Below are 22,295 nucleotides of genomic sequence, written 5' to 3'. Positions count from 1 at the left end.
GAAGTTTGAGCTAGAGAGATTGGAAGCGGAAATGCGATGAGAGATATTTCGGCTCCGACTCCCAGTGCTGGTCATTGATTTAATTAAATGGCTGCCGGATGGATATCGAAAATTGGTGGTCTAGGAGTGACAGCAGAGAGGGATGGGGTCACAATAGTAGAGGCACAAGGAACGGAATTTGTCAGTCAACTTACACATTTATTATTGCAACTTTGTTTCCTCTGTGCCATTTCGACTACCAACTGCACACACTAGCTTAGTATTGGAAGCCCGGATTCGCCATACGACTCCTCCACTACCACCGCTTTCCAGAGCCACCAGGTTACGGATGAAATCGCCTGTCTTCAGGTCCCAAAGATAACGGTGCCATCATCTGAGCTTGTTACCACAAACTTCGAGCAAACTGTAAGGAAGTGACAGCATTCTGATGCCTCTGGGGGCCCTGCAGTGTCTGTAAGCACTGTCCTGTCTTTATATCCCAGATCTTCAATGTGGAGTTGGCATTTCCTGAGACTAGGGTGTTGTCCCGCAGATCCATCCCACTGGTCAGAGACTGATGACCCATAAGCGTGTGCGAACAATTTCCACTTTCCACATCCCCGACACGGATAGAGGTGTCCAAGGAGTCGCTCACAATATGCTCCCCATCAAACTGCAATGAGTAGACTCTGTTGGTGTGTCCTTGCAGAGTGTGAATGCAAGTCTCCGTCTCCGAGACCTAGACCTTCACAGTGTAATCATAAGCACCGCTGACCACCTTCTTGCCATCGTACTGCACGCAGCGAACAGCAGCCACATGACCCATAAGTACATGCAGACACTGTCCAGTCTCAATGTCCCAGAGCCGCAGGGTGGCATCACGTGAGCCGCTAACAACACTGCTTGCGTGGAGGTGCATGCAGCGCACTGTGGATGTATGCCCGTACAGGGTGTGGATGCACTCGCCAGAGTCTGCGTTCCAGACCTTCAGCGTCCTGTCTGTGGAGCCACTAATCACTATATTATCTCTCATCGGAGAGGACCAGACGCCGCCTGTGTGCCTCACCAATGTCCAGCACCTTAGGGGGCCTGATGTCCCCGCTTCGCCAGTTTTATCTATCTGGTGCTGCCTCATGAAACCAAATTTCCATGGACTGTACATGAAACCAGGTGTCAGCATCCTCCGCCGTCTCAGGTTGAGGGGCTCATCAATTCCTTCATCTCTGCATTTTTCCCGCCATAGCAAATTGTCCTCAGCCAGGATCCTCCAGTAGCAGCAGGTCTGAGCGGCTCACAGAAGGTCCTGGGGCTCTAAGAAGGATAGTACGTACAGGGCAAGCTCTTTGGGTAGTAAAGAGATGAAATTACATTGGAACTGTGGCTCGATGACTTGCATCATATACTTGATTTGAGATGGTTCACAGCGATCGATGAGCTCATCCAATGCTAGCAACCTCTCGGGACCAGCCCACTTCTGAAAGGTTCGCAGCCAGTCCTGCAGCTCTGCTGGAGGGGCGATGGAATGGATTCATTGATGCTGATACCCATGGTGGTCTCCAAACGTTGTGGCAGTGTTTATGCATTGTCCAGAATGCGGGTGGTAATCCCCTTCACATGCAGGTCATAGTAGTCCGTGAAGGTGAGTACTTAAAATTATCCTTTAGTAGGTGAATTACCTCTGTGTGTAATGAAAGTCAATTTAATAACCTTTAGTAGGGAAGGAAAGTCGGGCTGGAAGGCTATGCATCTCCTGGAAACATCGCGCTGCATGGTATAGATATATATATATATATATATATATATATATATATATATATATATATTCACTGAAAAAACCATAGGTTATAGACCATATATAGTTAGGAATTAGCATTTAAAAAACCTTTTTTTACTCACACAAAACCATTGAAATTCCATATATAGTTAGTTGCACTAACTATATATCGCGCACCCGCAATCCACTGCTGATCATGTCACATATTACATCATTCATGACATGGTCAGTGACATCACTAATGACATCACTGATGACATCTCAAATGACATCACTGATGACAACATCCAGTGACTGTATGTTTCTGTAAAGTTAAAATATGTCTTACATATTGAAGAATGAGTGGATGTATAAGTGTCTGGATGAAGGATTTAGTAGGTGCATGATTGACTGTATGAGTGAGTGAATAAATGTGTGTCACTGAGTGCATGCGTTAGTGACTAAACTGTCTTAATTTGTGCATCATTATGTCTGTTGTTCTGTAAACTGCTGCATGTGTTGATCAGTAGCTATATGAGTAAGTATATGGGTTATTGATTGGTTGCCCAAGTATTTGTATGGGAGACTGAGTGTGTGTGTGTGGGTGGCTGGGAGGTGTATGACTCTGTGCATAGATGTGTGAGCAGTTGATTCACTAGATGTATGGGTTCAAAAGTGCATGTGGAAACACCTGTATGGGCGGTTGACTGAGTGCATTGGTGAGTGAATGGATATCTCAGTGCTACATGTCAAAGTAAGTACATATGTAAAACACAGTACATGTGACAGTTGACATATATAAATAACTGTGCATAAGAGCCAGTGAGTGTGTGAGTGGCTGTATTGATCATTGTGAACTTGTATCAGGCATTGTAAAAGAGAGTAAATATGTGTTAGTATATGTTTGAATAAGTAAGGTGTGTATAACTGTATAGTTGAGGAAATGGAGGTGTGATTGATTCTTTGCATGACTGACTAAGTGTGTGAGTAACTCCATGGATGAGTGACAGTCTGTGAGTGTCTGTTTACACTGAGTGTATCTAAGGTTATATTAGAGTCTGAAGAGGTTCATCGTATTATCACATGAATGATGTCATCAGTGATGTGATCAGTAATGTCAAATGAGATGTCATCAGTGATGTCATCAGTGATGTCATTTGAGATGTCATCAGTGATGTCATCAGTGATGTCATTTGAGATGTCATCAGTGATGTCATTTGAGATGTCATCAGTGATGTCATTAGTGATGTCACTGACCATGTCATGAATGATGTAATATGTGACATGATCAGCAGTGAATTGCGGGTGCGCGATATATAGTTAGTGCAACTAACTATATATGGAATTTCAATGGTTTTGTGTGAGTAAAAAAAGTTTTTTTAAATGCTAATTCCTAACTATATATGGTCTATAACCTATGGTTTTTTCAGTGAATTTTCAAGGTTTTGTAAATGCTAATTCCTAACTATATATGGTTTATAACCTATGGTTTTTTCAGTGAATTTCATTGGTTTTTTAAAAGCTAATATCTATAGCTGTAAAATGTATTCTTCTTTAAATCAAAAAATATATTTTATATGTTTATTAATAATTTTTTTTATTATTATTTTTTTTTGTTCGCTCCCGGTTCGCGAACCAGGAAGCTTCCCGTTAGCTCAATTTGGTGGCGCGACCCGGTCCGCAAACCGGTAAATGTTCCGTTTGCGCAACTGCCGCGTTAGAAATCAACATCGTGAAGCGTCGCGGAAGCGCGACGTATCACGTTGTCGCATAATGCGTCTTATGACGCGCCGCGTTAGCGCACCCGGAAGTGCTCCGGTACGCGAACCGAGACGCGAAGCGCAGCTCCCTGGAAGCGATCCGGGGCGCGTCCCGCAGCGCGTAACATAAGCGTAACAGGTCATGTGACTTGTTAATAAAACTTTTCATTGGTTCATTTCACTTTTGGTTTCCTAATGATGTAAGGCTAGGTCATGTGATCTAAAAATAACACTTTTCATTGGTGTAGAACTATTTTTTTTCCAAAATGATGAAAGCCCCCACCTTTTTTCTCACTCTGACTTTCAACTTTGTGAAAGGAAGACCTATTTTGCTGAGTGGAAAATGGCTTCACTAGTAGCTGCAGCTGGTGCACCCCCACCACCACCACCACCTCCTCATAGGAAGAGAGGACCACCTACACAGTTCCTTCCCAACACAGAGGAGGAAGAGGATGAAGAAGAGGAAGAGGAAATACAGCCAACATTTTTTTTATGTGAGGAGCCCCGGATATCTCACCATAAAAATAGTTTCATTTGGCAGTTTTTTTCTTTTCCTGAAGGACAAAAAAAAGTTAATGCTCGCTATGTGACGTGCCTCATATGCAAAGAGGACTTATCTAGAGGCACAAATAAGAAGTATAGTTACGGCAACTATACTATGCACCGTCACATGCAGAGGTGGCATCCACTAAATTACAGCAGGGCAGAGATGCGTGACCTCCAGGACAACCCACCAACTCCTGTGGCCAGGACATCGGCACAGGTAACTCTGTCGGGGCCAGAGGCACGGGAAACAGTGCCAAACATTCAAGACAACTTTGTCCACATGAAGATAGTGTGTTTATATTGCGGTACCTTACTCTCATGTGGCAATATGAGTATTAATTTGATAAACAGAGCATTTGAAAACCACAAGTGCTCAAAACGCCCCAAAAAATAAAAAAAAATTTTGCTCCTGTTGAGCCCTTTCCAATGCCTGTTTTTCGTTGTTTCCCCCCCAAAAAAACCAAAAAAACATAAAATTGTTCAAAAAATACAAAAAAAACAAAAAATGTTCAGAAAAATAAAAAAATATATAAAACAACAAAAACATTAAAAAAAAGTTCTTTTCAGAACTACCTCCCCTTTATAAAAAAATTGCTAGAATGTTTAGCACTCTGGCAACCTCTATTTCTTTTGGTTCGCTTCCCGGTTCGCTCGCCGGTACGCGAACCGGGAGCGAACCCAAAACATTTTTTAAAAAAAAAAGAAGAGTAAGTATAAGGGAAGTAAACAGAGAGTAATGTTAAAAGAAAGACAGCTATAGGGACTAAACCAGAGATACTGTTTAATAGATTTATTTACCGAAGAAAAGATGTAAGAGGATATAATTGTGAAAAACAAAATAGATAAGGAAGTGAAAGAAAAAAAGGAGAGTAGAAGAATAACAAAGAAGAGTTTCTTAGAGAATGTGAGTGAATGTTCAAAATAAGATTAAAACATGTGGAATAACAGAGAGAAAAAACAGAAAGCAGAAAAGAAGAAGTAACAGAAAAAGAATAATTGAAACAGCAAAGAAATGTAAATAACATAGGGGCATATTATCAACATAGGCAATACAAGTTTTGCAGCTTTTATCGGCAGAAATGTGTCGCTAAAGCCGCTTTTGCTGCAGAAAACTGCCGCTAAAACCGCTTTTGCAGCAGTTTTCTGCTGATAAAAACAGCAATAATTTTATTGGCTGTGTTCATAATATGCCCCTTAGTGTGCTTCAACTACACAGAGAAAGCATAATGATTAAGTAGTGAAAGAGTGATCAGTCAGAGACACTAAGAGTAATAGAGACGGAGTGAGTGAACAAGAGTGAGGAACTATGAGAAGAGAAAGACTGAGAAAAGGAGTGGAAGGAGTAGAGTAAGTAAGTAATAGAGAAAGGAATGAGGGAAGTAGCAAAGGCAAGAAAGTGAGGGTTAAAGAAATGAAGTAGTGAAACTAATAGAAGTTAAATGTGATAGAAATGTAACGAAAAGAGTAGAAAACATTTACCTTATAATTGTCGTTAACTTAGTCACTTGTTATTTTTATACTTTCAATCTGTGAAAGAGAGAACAAACATTTGAAAAATAATAAAACATGTATTTAAAAATTAGAAAAGACAAGGGAAAAGATTGAAGGACAAACAGTTTTTCAACAACTTTGACACTTACAGAAGCTTCTGCTTCTCCAGGCCCCCTACACAGTCCTAAAGATATACATTTTAAACTAACAGTATCTTGATGCAGATGAAGTCAGGCCTATCTTGGAACATGGTGCATCTTTTGCACTGCTGTTGTCTCACAAAAGTGACGCAATGGCAGCGCAAAAGAGGTGCACAATCATCATAAAACTGTTCCTAACATTTTAAATGATTGTTTCAGGATGGCAATAAGGTGTGTCCTATCCAGACGTTTGTTTCAGGTGAGGCCTACTCAGGGTTGCAGATGAAATTTAGGCTTGTTGAAGAGTACAGAGGAGATAATACATGTCCAGGCCAACCAATAAAGTTCAGACCTCCTCTGTTTCCCTGAACAGGCCTAAACTTCATCTGCACAATGTGATTCGTAATGTTAGGAAACACAGGTAATGTATTTGAAAAACGTGCAATTTCATTTGCTCATTTCACAATCACATCACTTGTGTTTCCTTTGGTTAGGTATCTCATTGTGTAGATGTAGTCCAGCATATGAAAGAGTATGCACTGCATGCAACAACTTTGACACTTACTGAAGCCTCAGCTTCTCCATGCCCCATACACAGTCCTAATTATATACATTTTAAACTGACGGTATCTTGCTGGAAATGAACTGAGGCCTATCTTGCAACATGGTGCATCTTTTACACAAAAGTGACGGAACAGCGGCGTAAAAGAGGCACACAGCCTTCATAAAACTGCCCTTAACATTTTAAATGATTGTTTCTAGATGCTGATAAGGTGTAACCTATCCACAGATTTGTTTCAGGTAAGTCCTACTCAGGGTTGCAGATGAAATTTAGGCTTGTTGAAGAGTATAGAGGAGATAATACATGTGCAGGCCTAATAACGAAGTGAGTCATGTCCACTGCACTCTTGAACAAATGTCAGACCTCCTCTGTCTCCTGGAACAGGCCTAAACCTCATCTACACAATGTGATGTGTAATGTTAGGAAACACAGGTAATATAATTGAAAAACGTGCAATTTTTTTTGCTCATTCCACAATCAAATCACCTGTGTTTCCTTAGCTTAGGTATCTCATTGTGGAAATGTAGTCTATCATATGAAAGACTATGTAGAATGTGAGCACTGTATGCAACAACTTTGACACTTACAGAAGCCTCAGCTTCTCCATGTCTACTACACATTTCTAAATGTATATCATAAGTACAAAAGTACAGAATTAATTATACATGTTAAATGGTTTATATTTGCTGTTCTCAGAATTTATCAAATTTCACTAAAAACAGTGACTTGAAGGTATTCATCATATAACAGCGGGGAAAAAAAACACAATCAAAATGATTGTGTTTAAAAAACCCATATAACATAACCAATCAGAAATCAGAACTCCTCAAAAGTAACTTACTTTCCATGACGTCGAAGGATGTCCTATGAAAAGCTTACACTCGGTTGTGCTGTTTTTATTTTCAGCCCGCCACTTTCTGAAAGAAAACCTCCATCGTTTTGAAAAATATGTTACATACAATAAATGACTTCTCGCTCTCTACCACACGTTTCCACAAGCCCAAATCATGTAAGAGCCATTTATAACTCTTGGAATTCTTGTAAGCAAATCCCGTCATTTTGTATTTCCGCAACTTTCAGAAAGAAAACGTTCAAGATCACTTTCACAATCCTGGACTAGTAATATCTTACCCTTCTTGCTCACTCATGTTCTACATTTCCTATGACACTGATACTGCTTACTATGAAGCAGACTTACACTACCTCTATGACTACTACAATTATTTAATTCTCTACATCACTTTTAATCACAAAGCAATATAAAACAGTAGATAAAATTATATCAACCCCTAGAATCATTACACGCCAGTTACCTACCCTAAATTCTCTTTTCTGAAAACAGAAAGTAAGAATATTTTTAAGTAAAAAGACAACATTGTATCGTAGTCAAATGGGAATAATTTCCGAAACAGCAAATTTTTTTCCATTTTCAATAAGCTGTGTAATAAGCGGATCTTGTCAAATGACCATCATGCCATATAATAGCTGCAGTTACAAATGTTCTTCCTAAAATCAACGACTGTGTAGCCACAACATTCGTAATTAAAGTTGAAGACTTACTTTCATCAGGTTTGTATAGTTGGATTTTTAAAATGACATTATAATCAAACGTTTGGACCAATAATCTAGACAGCATTGCAGACTTACATTCCCTCTACTCCATGTTTTGATTGGCTGCTTGAATTAGCTTATAAAAAGAAACAGTTTTTCTGAACTCATACAAAGTGCAGTTATTTTTCCATGACGTCAAGTGTTATGGTAAGAACACCGTTTGCTTTGGGAAATACTCTGTTGTCCTTCAACTAATCTCTGCCCACCACTTTCTGTAAGAAAATCTTCTTTTTTTCCAGGAACTATTTAAAACTCAAAATAACTTTTGACTCTGTACTACACTTATCCTCAAGGCCAAATCGTGTAGGAGCCATTAGAACCTCTTGAAATTCCTCAGAGCAAATCCTGAGATTCCTTCCCTAAAATTTTGGTTTTAAAAACATCAGGTAAGAATTTTTAAGGTCAAAATGCAATTTTTTTTAAAAGTTAAAACAGAATCATTGCAGAATGACCAGCCATTTCTAGACTTTAAATAAGCTGTGTAATGTCCTGATGTTATTGAAGGACCGTCATGATATATAATTGCTGCAGTTACAAAAGTCCTTCCTGATATTGACAACTGTGAAGCCACAACATTTTTAATTAAAGTTGTCAATTTTGTTCCATCAGGCCTACATCGTTGGAACATTAAAATGACATACTGGCCATATGTTCGTATAAATAATGTTGACAACATTTCAGACTTACATTGGCTACACTCCATGTTGTGATCAGCTGCTTTTACTAGCTTATTAAAGGACACCGATTTACTGTCTGGCAAAGTTAAATATATAAATCTTTCTGAGTCTACACTAGTAGTACTTGATACCCTACAGTTCTCGCAGTCATGCTGCCATTGATAAGAAAGCCCAAACAGGTGATCTATATTTACACCTTCAGCATGCAATACATCAAGCATATACATTAAAAACTCCTGACAATCTTGCTGAATATTTTGAGAGAATTGTGTTTGCCCTGAACATCTGTCTAACAGATTTCGAATTTCAGACACACTTTCTATTTTTGTTCTATCAGTGCTACATTTCTCTAACACAGAATTCAACAAACTGCAAAATCTTTGATCCGAATTGACCACAATCTCTTCTTTTACATTTTCTAGAGAAAAGACAACATTAACCACTACATTAGCATAGCAGCTGACACCAGAACTGTTTTCAAATTGAAAACCAACAACATCTTCAACAGAATCCTTTTTGTTTCTGCTTATAATTTCAGGTTCATCGACTTTTCGTCTTTTTGCTACAACCTCCCCAGTATTGGTCACATTTCTTCGTTTCCGGCCTACCACACGTTTCTCAAACAAAGGATATTGAGGCAAATGTGGCGCATACTCTCTTCTTAACCTATTGTATTCCTTAACACAATCTAGATCCGCACAAATGTTTGTGACATCACACTCAATCAAGTACAATCCCGATAAAGTTCTAACTCGTGACAATGCCACATATGCCATACCCTCCTTGAACACAGAACTGCCAATATTCACCAATGCACTGTCTACACTTAAACCTTGCGATTTATGGATTGTCACCGCATATGCCAAGCAAACAGGAAACTGCTTACGGCGAACATATAAGTCTTTTACAAGCAAAAATCTAGCAGAGCAACGACCAATTAGCTGTACTTCCTCAATGCCATCAAATTTAATTTTTAAAAATTCAATTCCATCTCTATTTCTGTATTTCATAAAATCAACAACATTACCCATTGATCCATTTACCAGACCTCTTTCACCATGTAAATTCCTTCTTAAAATTATACGGCAGTTTAAGCACACATTCAGAGTCTTTTCAAAACCTGCAGTTTTAGATATAGTCTTCTCTAATGAATCCAATTTTGTTTTCAAATTCTCAGACAACATAATTGTTGATCCCATATGCTCTACTCTGTCAATAGCTTCCAGTTTCACAATCTCTTGGTTTTCTAAATGCAACATTTTGTTGTTGAAGATGGCACATTCTGCAAGAGTTGGCATCAAACATATTCCAGATTTCTTCTCAGTAATTTTCTGAAAAATATTCTCAGGCACAACGTCTTGTTCTGGATATAAATTTGACAGTAATCGTGCATGTAAAGCTTCTTTCCCATGCTCGGTCACTTTTCCAATTCTAACATCTTGTAGAATATTCTTGTAATCTTCATCCTTTGCCTGACGCATATTTTCATGCAGTTCAGCATAATTGAAGTTTAACCATATATTGACGTTACCAATGCTCCCTAGGCACTTCCTGGTATCTTCATGCGTGAGCATTTTGAACACAGGTTGTCCTTTCAGTGGTTTCAGCTGCAGAATATCTCCGAAAACAATGATGTGTTTGCCACCAAATAACACATCATACTCTGTTTTAAGAACTTCTTGCATTCTCAAATGCACAAAGGCAAGCATGACATTGGAAACCATGCTTACTTCATCAATGATAAGAAGTTTCATTTTCCTCAAGACTCTTGAAACTTCACAACAAGCATCTCCAGATAACTTGTGGTATTGTAATTTGTTATCATGCTCCACTGGCAGCATCAATAGACGATGCAAAGTAATACCTTTAATGTTATGTGCTGCCAGTCCAGTTGGAGTGGTGACAACACAAGACAGCGATGACTCAGTCCTTTCCTGCAAATAACATGAAATTGCTTTAATGAGGAAACTTTTTCCAGTTCCCGCTTCTCCACTCACGTACAGTCGGACAGGCTTCAACGACGTACATGAGCACTCTTTCTTCTCATGACTTAATCCATGATCAATTTGCTTGGTAACTTCGTCATATATTTTCCTCTGCTCAACGTTGAGTTGTCTTTCCAAGTCTTCTAAGTTAACCACATCCTCCTGAGCATGTGCCATGGCTCTTTCCACTTCATTCATGGCAGTGGCAGCTTCATTTTCGATAACAGGTCCTCCTACTGGATCCTGACTAAATGAAACAGAACTCTGACTGTCCTGAGAACTGTCTCTGGCAATCTCGGCTGCAATCGTTGCTTCCTGCTCGATTTCCGCATTCAACATTTCAAGATATTTGGGAAAAGCAGGACATTCTATGGTCTCCTTGGCGGCAGTAAAAGAGTCTTCGTAACAGAGGAAATCTCCAAGCAGTTCCTCTTCTGCACGCCAAGGCTTAAAAAGTTGCAAAAGTGCTAAATAGAAAAACTCCTTTTTTTCAGGAGATTCGCGACTCAATTTTCGATGGTTTACCAAGTGGCATTTTCTTTGCTTGACCAGACATCCCTCACTTCCAATTACAGCATACACTCCTTTATCAATATCTTCTTTGATGTTCCTCTTGAATATGTAATTTTGTAGAACCTCATACAGACAAACATTCTCGAGGTGACTGCTTCGATTTGGATAATATGTATCCAACATGTTGGTCTTCAAAATATCGGTACTAATTGGCTCCTTTTCCGCCAAATACTCAATTTCCCGCACAGGTTTCAGAACTCGATTACGCGTTGCAGCAAGACCAAGACTCGCCCAAACGATACTCCTAGATTTGGCATAGAGACTTGCTGAAGACAACCGGTCAGAACATTCGTAAGCTCCGATTTCTCGATGCGACAACATCTTCAGACTGAAACTGTACAACTTCTTACTGAGGCTCTTTTCATGGGAAATGTCCTCACACATATCCTTCAATTCTGTCTTTTCTTTTTTGGTGATGTAAGATGTCACATACCGAGCCACAGCCATACAGTTATCAGCCACAAACTGTATATCCATGTTAGCATTCCACATGGACAAAATCACTGGGTTGTAGTTGTTGATATACTTCGACTCTTCGTTCCTTTTCAAATTGTATGTGTTTTTAGGTGATTTCTTCATCACATTATGTCGCAGCGAAGACATCAAACTGTTTACTCTTCCTTTAGAAATCACCGGTCGTGGAAAGCCAAAACGACATTTGGTGTAGAACTTGTCCTTGTTTCTGAATTTACGACGACAGTACTTTCCACAACGATGGCTTTGGAAACGTAGAACTTGTTCTCTTAGGCTTTTCTTCTCCTTTGCGTTTGGAACAGCACACGTAGAATACTGTTGTATGAAACTCATCACTAAGTCTTCTGGATCTGTTCCAAACTTAGGTGCATCCTTGATCCACAGCAGCATATGTATATGAGGAGCACCTCTTGCTTGGTACTCCTTTCTCCAGAAGAAATCCAACACCTCTCCAAGAGGTGGATTCTTCTTATTCATGATGAAAGACATCATGGCTTCAAATCTATGATTGAAGTACCTGCATACATTCACTGGATCCAAAGAGCACAGTTCTCCGGGTGTCTTGAATTCGATGTTTTCAATGTTTCCATTTGCCTCTCGTAGAAATTCAAGTAAGTCTTCCCAGCCATACTCGGCACAGCTCAGAGTGAGGAACCATGTGGGAGTTCCTAAGTTCCTCAGCATACATTTTAAATCACCATGATGACGGTACCAGTACTCATTAGTACCACGCTGACACGCCATGAGATTAATCAGGTGACAATCCAAAATACTGTCTTGGACATTGACTTTATCCATAAAGTCACTTGCCGAGATGTTTTGCATCTGTATACCACTTTTCAAGATGTGGTACACTGCATATGACAGTCTAGACAGATCGCTTTCAAACAGGAGATGAAACAAATAGGGAATGCATTGTCGAAACCTAGCATCTTCTGCATACAATCGTAAAGTCCGGTATTCAGAAGCAGGAATTTGATGAGGTCGCTCATCATATCTTCCTCCTTGACCTGTTGGAAATAGCTGTGGGAAACACCGAGCTTCCAAACTATCCTCCCAAACACTAATGGGACTCCCTTTGGCTTGTTTCATTTGAAACAACTCAATACCATTCCCCATGACTTCCTTGGAATGCAAAGGATGAACACTATAATGTTCATATATTTCTTCACTTTTAGAGGGTTCTACTTTCTCAATTTGACCAGCACACAAATCGCTATCCTCTTCCTCACTTACTTCCTCTTCTGCAACATATACATTCTTATAGTACTTATTATTTTTTTTCAAATACAATGTTGCCTTTTTGACTTTTCTAACATCTACTAAATCTTGCCATATTTTCTTATTCTTTGTCGGAACCTCATTAACTAAGATAACCAGAGGTTCCTCTTCCACTTTTTCTACTCCAATTGTGTTAATGTTTTTCTTCAAATCTAGAGGCAAATAAACAACTCTTCCCTTTAATCCTCTCTGTAAATCTGATGGAGGCAATTTCCCTGTCTTTGGCTCCATTCTTACAATAGCCTGAAAGGGATGGATACTTTGAATCAAAATAGATTCATAAGTATTTAAATCCTTCAATTCAGAAGGAATCTCAACCAATTCCAGATTATTATGAACCGCTCTAGCAGGCATCTGGTTTTGATTTAATTTATTACAACAATAAGTACACACACGTTGATCCAATCCCAAATCAAAACAATTTTCTACCATCAAGTATGTTGCGAAATCCTTCCATTCACTAATATTTTCCCTTTCACTTTTTGCATATAAATCCACTAACTTAGTCTGATTCTTATAATAAGTGCGTCGACAACACACACAAGTGAAATTAGGCCTCTCACTTGATTTCACCTGAAACGTGGCAATTTCCTTCTGAAAATTATCTGTACTGGAAACCTGTACACTATCTTCCACATTACCCTCTTCTTCTGGGTCAATTTCAACATTCTCCTCTTTACTTCCAAAGTAACAAAACTCAATTTCTTTCACATATTCTTCACATCTATTTCAGAACCATGCAAAAGAGCAGCGCATAATTGTTTAAGCATAACTGCTGGACTCTTAGCATAATACAACATTCTAACTAATTTCCTCACTTTATTATGATGCACTGCTAGCATCCTGAAATGATGAAAAACACTCTGGCATACTCTCCTGGAAAGACAAGCCAGTGAATGACCATGCAAACCTGTCACTTCTCTCACTCTGCAAGGATCTAATTCTTGCAACAACTTCATTTTCTGCTTCAAACTTTTCTTATTAAATGTCCGTACAAAATCACAAAGCAAATTGATGGAATCCTGTCGCACACTGCAAATACTACTACACTTCCAGGTGTACACAGGTCCCTTAGGACGTCTTCCTAAAACCTCATTACCTAACACCTCTTCTATCTCTGTTGTCGCAAGTTTTTCTTTTTCAACTGGACAACCATCTTTCACCTCATAAGCTCGACCATTGGTGTCAACTGCATGCACCAAATCATTATCCTGGAAATAACTCTCCTCATTAAAAAATGCCTCACAACTTGAACTATGCATCCATTCTCCTGAAAAAACTTTACAAAAATTACTACGATTAACTGTTCTCTTCCATCTACTATTTGTTTTGAAATCATAAATTGCCTTGTTTAGCTTCCTAATTCTATTGATTATCAAAATAAATAACTTTCGTTTAATTTCGAATGCCTGATCAATAACTTTCTCAACTTTTTTTTTCTCTTATAAAAAAACACTTTCTGTTGACCTTTCTTAATATTTTTTAACAAATTGCCAATTATCCTGTTGCGGAACATTCGTTTACGAATGTCCCTAAACTGTTGTTTCCTTCTACTATCATGCACAGAGTTATCTCTTGCTCTAGCAGTAACATTTTTGATTGGCCTTTCCTTTCCGTTTAAATTGCTTCTCTTTTTCTGGACTAAAACATTTTCTGTAGTACTACTTTTTTTTTTACAAATGTTTCTTATGAATGATTTCGTGGTCTTACCCGGTGCTTTCTTGGTGACTTGACGATTTTTTATTGTAGAGGACTGCTGCATTAATTGATGAACCTGCTGTCTTTGACGTTTTGTAGCCTTTCTGATTCTATCCTTAGACGGCATTCTCAAAATTTGAAATGATCTGCAGTTGAATCTGTGGTAAAATATAATAAAAAAATGTTATTAACCACTATTACCAAACAGTAAATCAATAACAGTCATCAAAAACTTAACACACTAATTGACATTTTTACATAGAATATTTTTTAGTGCTTTGGCAAATTTAGAATACACAAATAGCAGAAAAGAAATGGAATGCTTCTACATTTTACCTGTGCTGTTTTATATGTGAATCTGATCTAATTTTATGAGCATATTTTAATATTTTATTGAAGACACTACACATAACCTGTTTTTGAAGGTGTGTTTAATTTTAGATGAAACGGTTTACATTTTTACTTTTCATTTATTGTAAATTTTAAAAATAAATGTTTATAGTTCCATAGGCTCAAGCAGGTCAGCTTCCCACCCTATGTCATACAATTCTGACAAATCGGCATCCTCATCATGTTCTTCATCATCCTCAGGATTTAAATCATCCAAGGGATCTACTTCCACTGATGTTTCAATCACAATTTCAATGATAATGTCGAGATCAACAGATTGATCATTATCACTCATGCTTGATGTTGTCGTTATCTTTAAAGAAAGAGAACAACAATGAGTTGTTGCAGAGTAAGAGACAAATCTCAGAGACTATAATAGTAAAATTGTTTAACAAGAGTAACATTTTGCAGCTATTATTTAGCCATGTCCAGTGATGCTGAGGAGGTGAGTCCTATGTCCAAGTTTTCAGTGAACAGGACTCATCTCTTCTTAACCTTGGATAACCCTCACCGACTCTGTGTCCCCTGCTCATACTTAAATGTAAAGGGGCAGATTTATGTTAACTGGCGCATCCCCACGGATGCACCAGTTAATGTGCACCGCTGCTCTGCCACCCATAGTATGCCGCATTTACAATGTGGAGCACCATTGAGCAAAAACAGCACAGATGCGTCACGCATCTGTGCCGCAAAAGCAGCACATTGCAGGAATCACGTCATAAGCGCGACATGTCTACTGCAATGCACAGGAGGAAGCCTCACATTGCATGGTGCATCACTTCTTATGCCTGTTTCAAACAGGCGTAAGGATTTGATTCAGCAATGCTATAAAGCTGACTCAGTGAAATCTTCTAAATTTCACTGTGTTAGTTTTACAGGGCTTTCATGCAAATTAATGCATACCTTGCAACAAAACACCTATATGAAAACTGACGCAAGTTTCATGTGGCACAGGACTGAACAGCATGACACATCTGCCTAGATGCATCAAGTTGTAAATATGTCGCCACATAGCAAATCACTTTCTGTTGACCTTTCTTAATATTTTTTAACAAATTGCCAATTATCCTGTTGCGGAACATTCGTTTACGAATGTCCCTAAACTGTTGTTTCCTTCTACTATCATGCACAGAGTTATCTCTTGCTCTAGCAGTAACATTTTTGATTGGCCTTTCCTTTCCGTTTAAATTGCTTCTCTTTTTCTGGACTAAAACATTTTCTGTAGTACTACTTTTTTTTTTACAAATGTTTCTTATGAATGATTTCGTGGTCTTACCCGGTGCTTTCTTGGTGACTTGACGATTTTTTATTGTAGAGGACTGCTGCATTAATTGATGAACCTGCTGTCTTTGACGTTTTGTAGCCTTTCTGATTCTATCCTTAGACGGCATTCTCAAAATTTGAAATGATCTGCAGTTGAATCTGTGGTAAAATATAATAAAAAAATGTTATTAACCACTATTACCAAACAGTAAATCAATAACAGTCATCAAAAACTTAACACACTAATTGACATTTTTACATAGAATATTTTTTAGTGCTTTGGCAAATTTAGAATACACAAATAGCAGAAAAGAAATGGAATGCTTCTACATTTTACCTGTGCTGTTTTATATGTGAATCTGATCTAATTTTATGAGCATATTTTAATATTTTATTGAAGACACTACACATAACCTGTTTTTGAAGGTGTGTTTAATTTTAGATGAAACGGTTTACATTTTTACTTTTCATTTATTGTAAATTTTAAAAATAAATGTTTATAGTTCCATAGGCTCAAGCAGGTCAGCTTCCCACCCTATGTCATACAATTCTGACAAATCGGCATCCTCATCATGTTCTTCATCATCCTCAGGATTTAAATCATCCAAGGGATCTACTTCCACTGATGTTTCAATCACAATTTCAATGATAATGTCGAGATCAACAGATTGATCATTATCACTCATGCTTGATGTTGTCGTTATCTTTAAAGAAAGAGAACAACAATGAGATGTTGCAGAGTAAGAGACAAATCTCAGAGACTATAATAGTAAAATTGTTTAACAAGAGTAACATTTTGCAGCTATTATTTAGCCATGTCCAGTGATGCTGAGGAGGTGAGGCCTATGTCCAAGTTTTCAGTGAACAGGACTCATCTCTTCTTAACCTTGGATAACCCTCACCGACTCTGTGTCCCCTGCTCATACTTAAATGTAAAGGGGCAGATTTATGTTAACTGGCGCATCCCCACGGATGCACCAGTTAATGTGCACCGCTGCTCTGCCACCCATAGTATGCCGCATTTATAATGTGGAGCACCATTGAGCAAAAACAGCACAGATGCGTCACGCATCTGTGCCGCAAAAGCAGCACATTGCAGGAATCACGTCATAAGCGCGACATGTCTACTGCAATGCACAGGAGGAAGCCTCACATTGCATGGTGCATCACTTCTTATGCCTGTTTCAAACAGGCGTAAGGATTTGATTCAGCAATGCTATAAAGCTGACTCAGTGAAATCTTCTAAATTTCACTGTGTTAGTTTTACAGGGCTTTCATGCAAATTAATGCATACCTTGCAACAAAACACCTATATGAAAACTGACGCAAGTTTCATGTGGCACAGGACTGAACAGCATGACACATCTGCCTAGATGCATCAAGTTGTAAATATGTCGCCACATAGCAAATCTTTTGCACCGCCGCTGCGTCACAAAAGTGACGCACAGTGACGCAAAAGAGACATACACCTATCATAAATCTGTCCCTAACATTTTAAATGATTGATTCAAGATGACGATAAAGTGTGGCCTATCCAGAGGTTTGTTTGAGGTGAGGCCTACTCAGGGTTGCAGATGAAATTTACGCTTGTTGAAGAGTACAGAGGAGATAATACATGTGAAGGCCTACCAATGAAGTAAGTCATATCCACTTCACTCTTGAACAAAGGCCAGACCTTTTCTGTGTCCGTGGACAGACCTAAACCTCATCTGCACAATGTCATTCGTAAACTTAGGAAACACAGGTGATGTAATTGAAAAATGTGGAGTTTCTTTTCCTCATTTCACAATCACATCACCTGTGTTTCCTTTGCTTAGGTATCTCATAGTGCAGATGGAATCTAGCATATCAAAGAGTATACATAAGTTGAGCAGTGTATACAACAATTTTGACATTTACAGAAGATTCAGCTTCTTATCTTGTTGGAGATGAAATGAGGCCTGTCTTGCAACATGGTGAATGTTTTGCATCACTGCTGCATCGGTTTCATGTGGCACGGGACTTTACAGCATGACACATCTGCCTAGATGCATCAAGTTGTAAATATGTCGCCACATAGCAAATCTTTTGCACCGCCGCTGCGTCACAAAAGTGACGCACAGTGACGCAAAAGAGGCATACACCTATCATAAATCTGTCCCTAACATTTTAAATGCTTGATTCAGGATGACGATAAGGTGTGGCCTATCCAGAGGTTTGTTTAAGGTGAGGCCTACTCAGGGTTGCAGATGAAATTTACGCTTGTTGAAGAGTACAGAGGAGATAATACATGTGAAGGCCTACCAATGAAGTAAGTCATGTCCACTTCACTCTTGAACAAATGCCATACCTCTTCTGTGTCCGTGGACAGGCCTAAACCTCATCTGCACAATGTCATTCGTAAACTTAGGAAACACAGGTGATGTAATTGAAAAATGTGGAGTTTCTTTTCCTCATTTCACAATCACATCACCTGTGTTTCCTTTGCTTAGGTATCTCATAGTGCAGATGGACTCTAGCATATCAAAGAGTACACATAAGTTGAGCAGTGTATACAACAATTTTGACATTTACAGAAGATTCAGCTTCTTATCTTGTTGGAGATGAAATGAGGCCTGTCTTGCAACATGGTGCATCTTTTGCATCACTGCTGCATCGGTTTCATGTGGCATGGGACTTTACAGCATGACACATCTGCCTAGATGCATCAAGTTGTAAATATATCGCCACATAGCAAATCTTTTGCACCGCCGCTGCGTCACAAAAGTGACGCACAGTGACGCAAAAGAGTCATACACCTATCATAAATCTGTCCCTAACATTTTAAATGATTGATTCAGGATGACGATAAGGTGTGGCCTATCCAGAGGTTTGTTTAAGGTGAGGCCTACTCAGGGGTGCAGATGAAATTTACGCTTGTTGAAGAGTACGGAGGAGATAATACATGTGAAAGCCTACCAATGAAGTAAGTCATGTCCACTTCACTCTTGAACAAAGGCCAGACCTCTTCTGTGTCCGTGGACAGACCTAAACCTCATCTGCACAATGTCATTCGAAAACTTAGAAAACACAGGTGATGTAATTGAAAAATGTGGAGTTTCTTTTCCTCATTTCACAATCACATCACCTGTGTTTCCTTTGCTTAGGTATCTCATAGTGCAGATGGAGTCTAGCATATCAAAGACTACGCAGAAGGTGAGAACTGTATGGAACATGGCTATGTAAGTCAAATAATCAAAATCTAAGTTTGCCAAGCACACATGGGGCGTATTTACAAGGACCTTGCACCACAGGGAAAGGTCTTAAATTAAAATGGGAAAAATAACATCAGAGAGACTCAAAGGCCTTATAAATATGCCCCAAGCAACCTATGAAGCTCTAGCATTACATATCAAGAAACCTAATTGATTTCAAAAATCGTTTTTAAACACATCATCTAAATCAATTATATACCTACATTCATCAGGAAGTGACTTAAAATGCCCTAAGACACATGAAAGCGGTTTTTTTTAAGCCCTTGCTCCATTTTTAGATCACTTTTAACATGGCTATGTAAGTCAAATAATCAAGATCTAAATTTGCCAAACACAGATGGGGGCGTATTTACAAGGACCTTGCACCACAGGGAAAGGTCTTAAATTAAAATGGGAAAAATAACATCAGAGAGACTCAAAGGCCTTATAAATATACCCCAAGCAACCTATGAAGCTCTAGCATTACATATCAAGAAACCTAATTGATTTCAAAAATCTTTTTTAACACATCATCTAAATCAATTATATACCTACATTCATCGGGAAGTGACTTAAAATGCCCTAAGACACATGGAAGCGTTTTTTTTAAGCCCTTGCTCCATTTTTAGATCACTTTTAACATGGCTATGTAAGTCAAATAATCAAGATCTAAATTTGCCAAGCACAGATGGGGGCGTATTTACAAGGACCTTGCACCACAGGGAAAGGTCTTAAATTAAAATGGGAAAAATAACATCAGAGAGACACAAAGGCCTTATAAATATGCCCCAAGCAACCTATGAAGCTCTAGCAGTACATATCAAGAAACCTAATTGATTTCATAAATCGTTTTTAAACACATCATCTAAATCAATTAAATACCTACATTCAAGGGGAAATGACTTAAAATGGCCTAAGACACATGAAAGCGTTTTTTTTAAGGCCCTTGCAACATTTTTGGGTCACTTTTAACATGGCTATGTTAGTCAAAGAATTAAAATCAAAATTTGCCAAGCACAGATGGGGGCATATTTACAAAGACCTTGCACCACAGAGAAAGGTCTTAAATTAAAATGTGAAAAACAACATCAGAGAGACTCAAAGGCCTTATAAATATGCCCCAAGCAACCTATGAATCTCTAGCAGTACATATCCAGAAACCTAATTGTTTTCTTAAATCGTTTTTAAACACAACATCTAAATCAATTATATACCTACATTCATGAGGAAGTGAGTTAAAATACCCTAAGACACATGAAAGCATTTTTGTAAGACCCTTGCACTATTTTAGCGTCACTTTTAACATTGCTATGTAACACAAAGAAACAAAATCTATTTGTAAAACACTTGACACAAATCAAAATTTTAAATACACAACTTTCTTCATAATGTTCTCCCTAAACCATACTATTCTCTATCTAAATTAAATGAATCTTTTCTCACCTTAGCAAATACTTTATGAGTTTCAAAACAGTCTCAGAAACACACCAAATTGTCTTTAGCAGAGCAAAAGGTATGCACTCCAGAGTCTGCAGCTATAAAAAGCACAGAAAAGCTGTAATTCATCACACATATCTCTCATGTCACCCAATCAAAACTCTTCCCTCACTTTTTTCAAATCAACACCCTTCCCCCTCTACCCTTTCTGCCTTTTTTGCATAGCAACCACCTCCTGAAAGACCTCTCATGTTTGCAAGTTCACACAACAATGTTTCAATTGAACTCTGAACTCTCAGTACACCTGCATATCCAGTGCAATCTTTCATAAAATGATTTTTTTTGACCATTCAAATTACATCTTTCAAAGAACTCATCCATGCACCCTAACTTTCTGTTTTCAGCAATCAAAATCTACCAATCACTGCTACTGCTTCATTAACACAGAAACTCCACAGTTTTTTTCATTTTAAACTCTTATTTTTTCAACTCCCATTTCATTGCCACACTTCATCTGACTGCAGCAGAACCTCCTCTCACCATGTTTTCTGTCTGGATTGTTGGACATAGTTACATCTACTGGGCTCAGAGGTATGCTGAAAACAGAAATTTACCTAACCTCAATTTACAAGATGTGGAAATTAAGTGGTTTGGCCACAGAGGATTAAAATGTCACCAATTGATACCATTGGTGAAAACCTTTATGCATTTGCCTAAACCTGACCTGTTAATTGTGCACTGTGGAGGAAATGACTTGGGCACTTTGACTGGGGTAGGTCTGGAAATGCTTTTAAAGGACAACTTTGAGCAATTGATGGCACTTTTTCCTCAAACTGCCTTGGTATATTCAAATATATGCCAAAGACAGAAATGGAGGTGGTCGAACCAATTTTGTCCACAAATTGAGAAATCGAGGAAGCATGTAAACAAATCTGTTTCAGCTTACATGAGAGACCATGGAATGGGCTCCATCTACAACAATAACTTACGTTACTACATGCAAGATATCTACAGAGGAGATGGAGTTCACTTCTCAGATGAAGGGAACAGAATTTTCATTCTGAATTTAAAAATGTGCATTGGTACCTACTTATAAGTACCTAAATGTACCATAAACCCAAAAGCTCTTCTCAGAGCTACCCTACATCTGATCACTCACAATTATTATTTTACTCTAACTTTTTTCACTAATTTTCAACAAAGTACGCTCCCCGGAGCGCTACCCGGTACGCGAACCGGAAGCTAACCGCGCGAATTTTTTAAAAAAATGATTTTTTTTCACACATATGGGCCTCCTCAGCCACCCTCAGAAAACCTAGGGGGTCAAAATACGTCTACCGTGCCCCCTTCTACCCATTCTGAACATTATTTGCCCTCCATCTTGTATCTTAATTCGACCGAAACACAAAATGGTGGACTCCCGTAACGCTGCTGGTTCGCGAACCGGGGCGCTCACCGGGAAG

At 38.6% G+C, this 22,295-nt stretch overlaps 1 pseudogene; it reads right to left on the bottom strand.

Annotated features, from left to right (window-relative positions):
* Nucleotides 1-201: 201 nt before the first annotated feature.
* LOC144820144 (F-box/WD repeat-containing protein 7 pseudogene) lies at nt 202-1,501 on the bottom strand (annotated as a pseudogene).
* Between the last annotated feature and the right edge of the window lie 20,794 nt (nt 1,502-22,295).

This window comes from Lissotriton helveticus, chromosome 2_1, assembly GCF_964261635.1.
Source record: "Lissotriton helveticus chromosome 2_1, aLisHel1.1, whole genome shotgun sequence".
In the NCBI taxonomy this organism is placed as follows: Eukaryota; Metazoa; Chordata; class Amphibia; order Caudata; family Salamandridae; genus Lissotriton; species Lissotriton helveticus.
The sequence above is the reverse complement of the archived record's forward strand: the minus strand, read 5'-3'. Positions and strand labels throughout refer to the sequence as shown.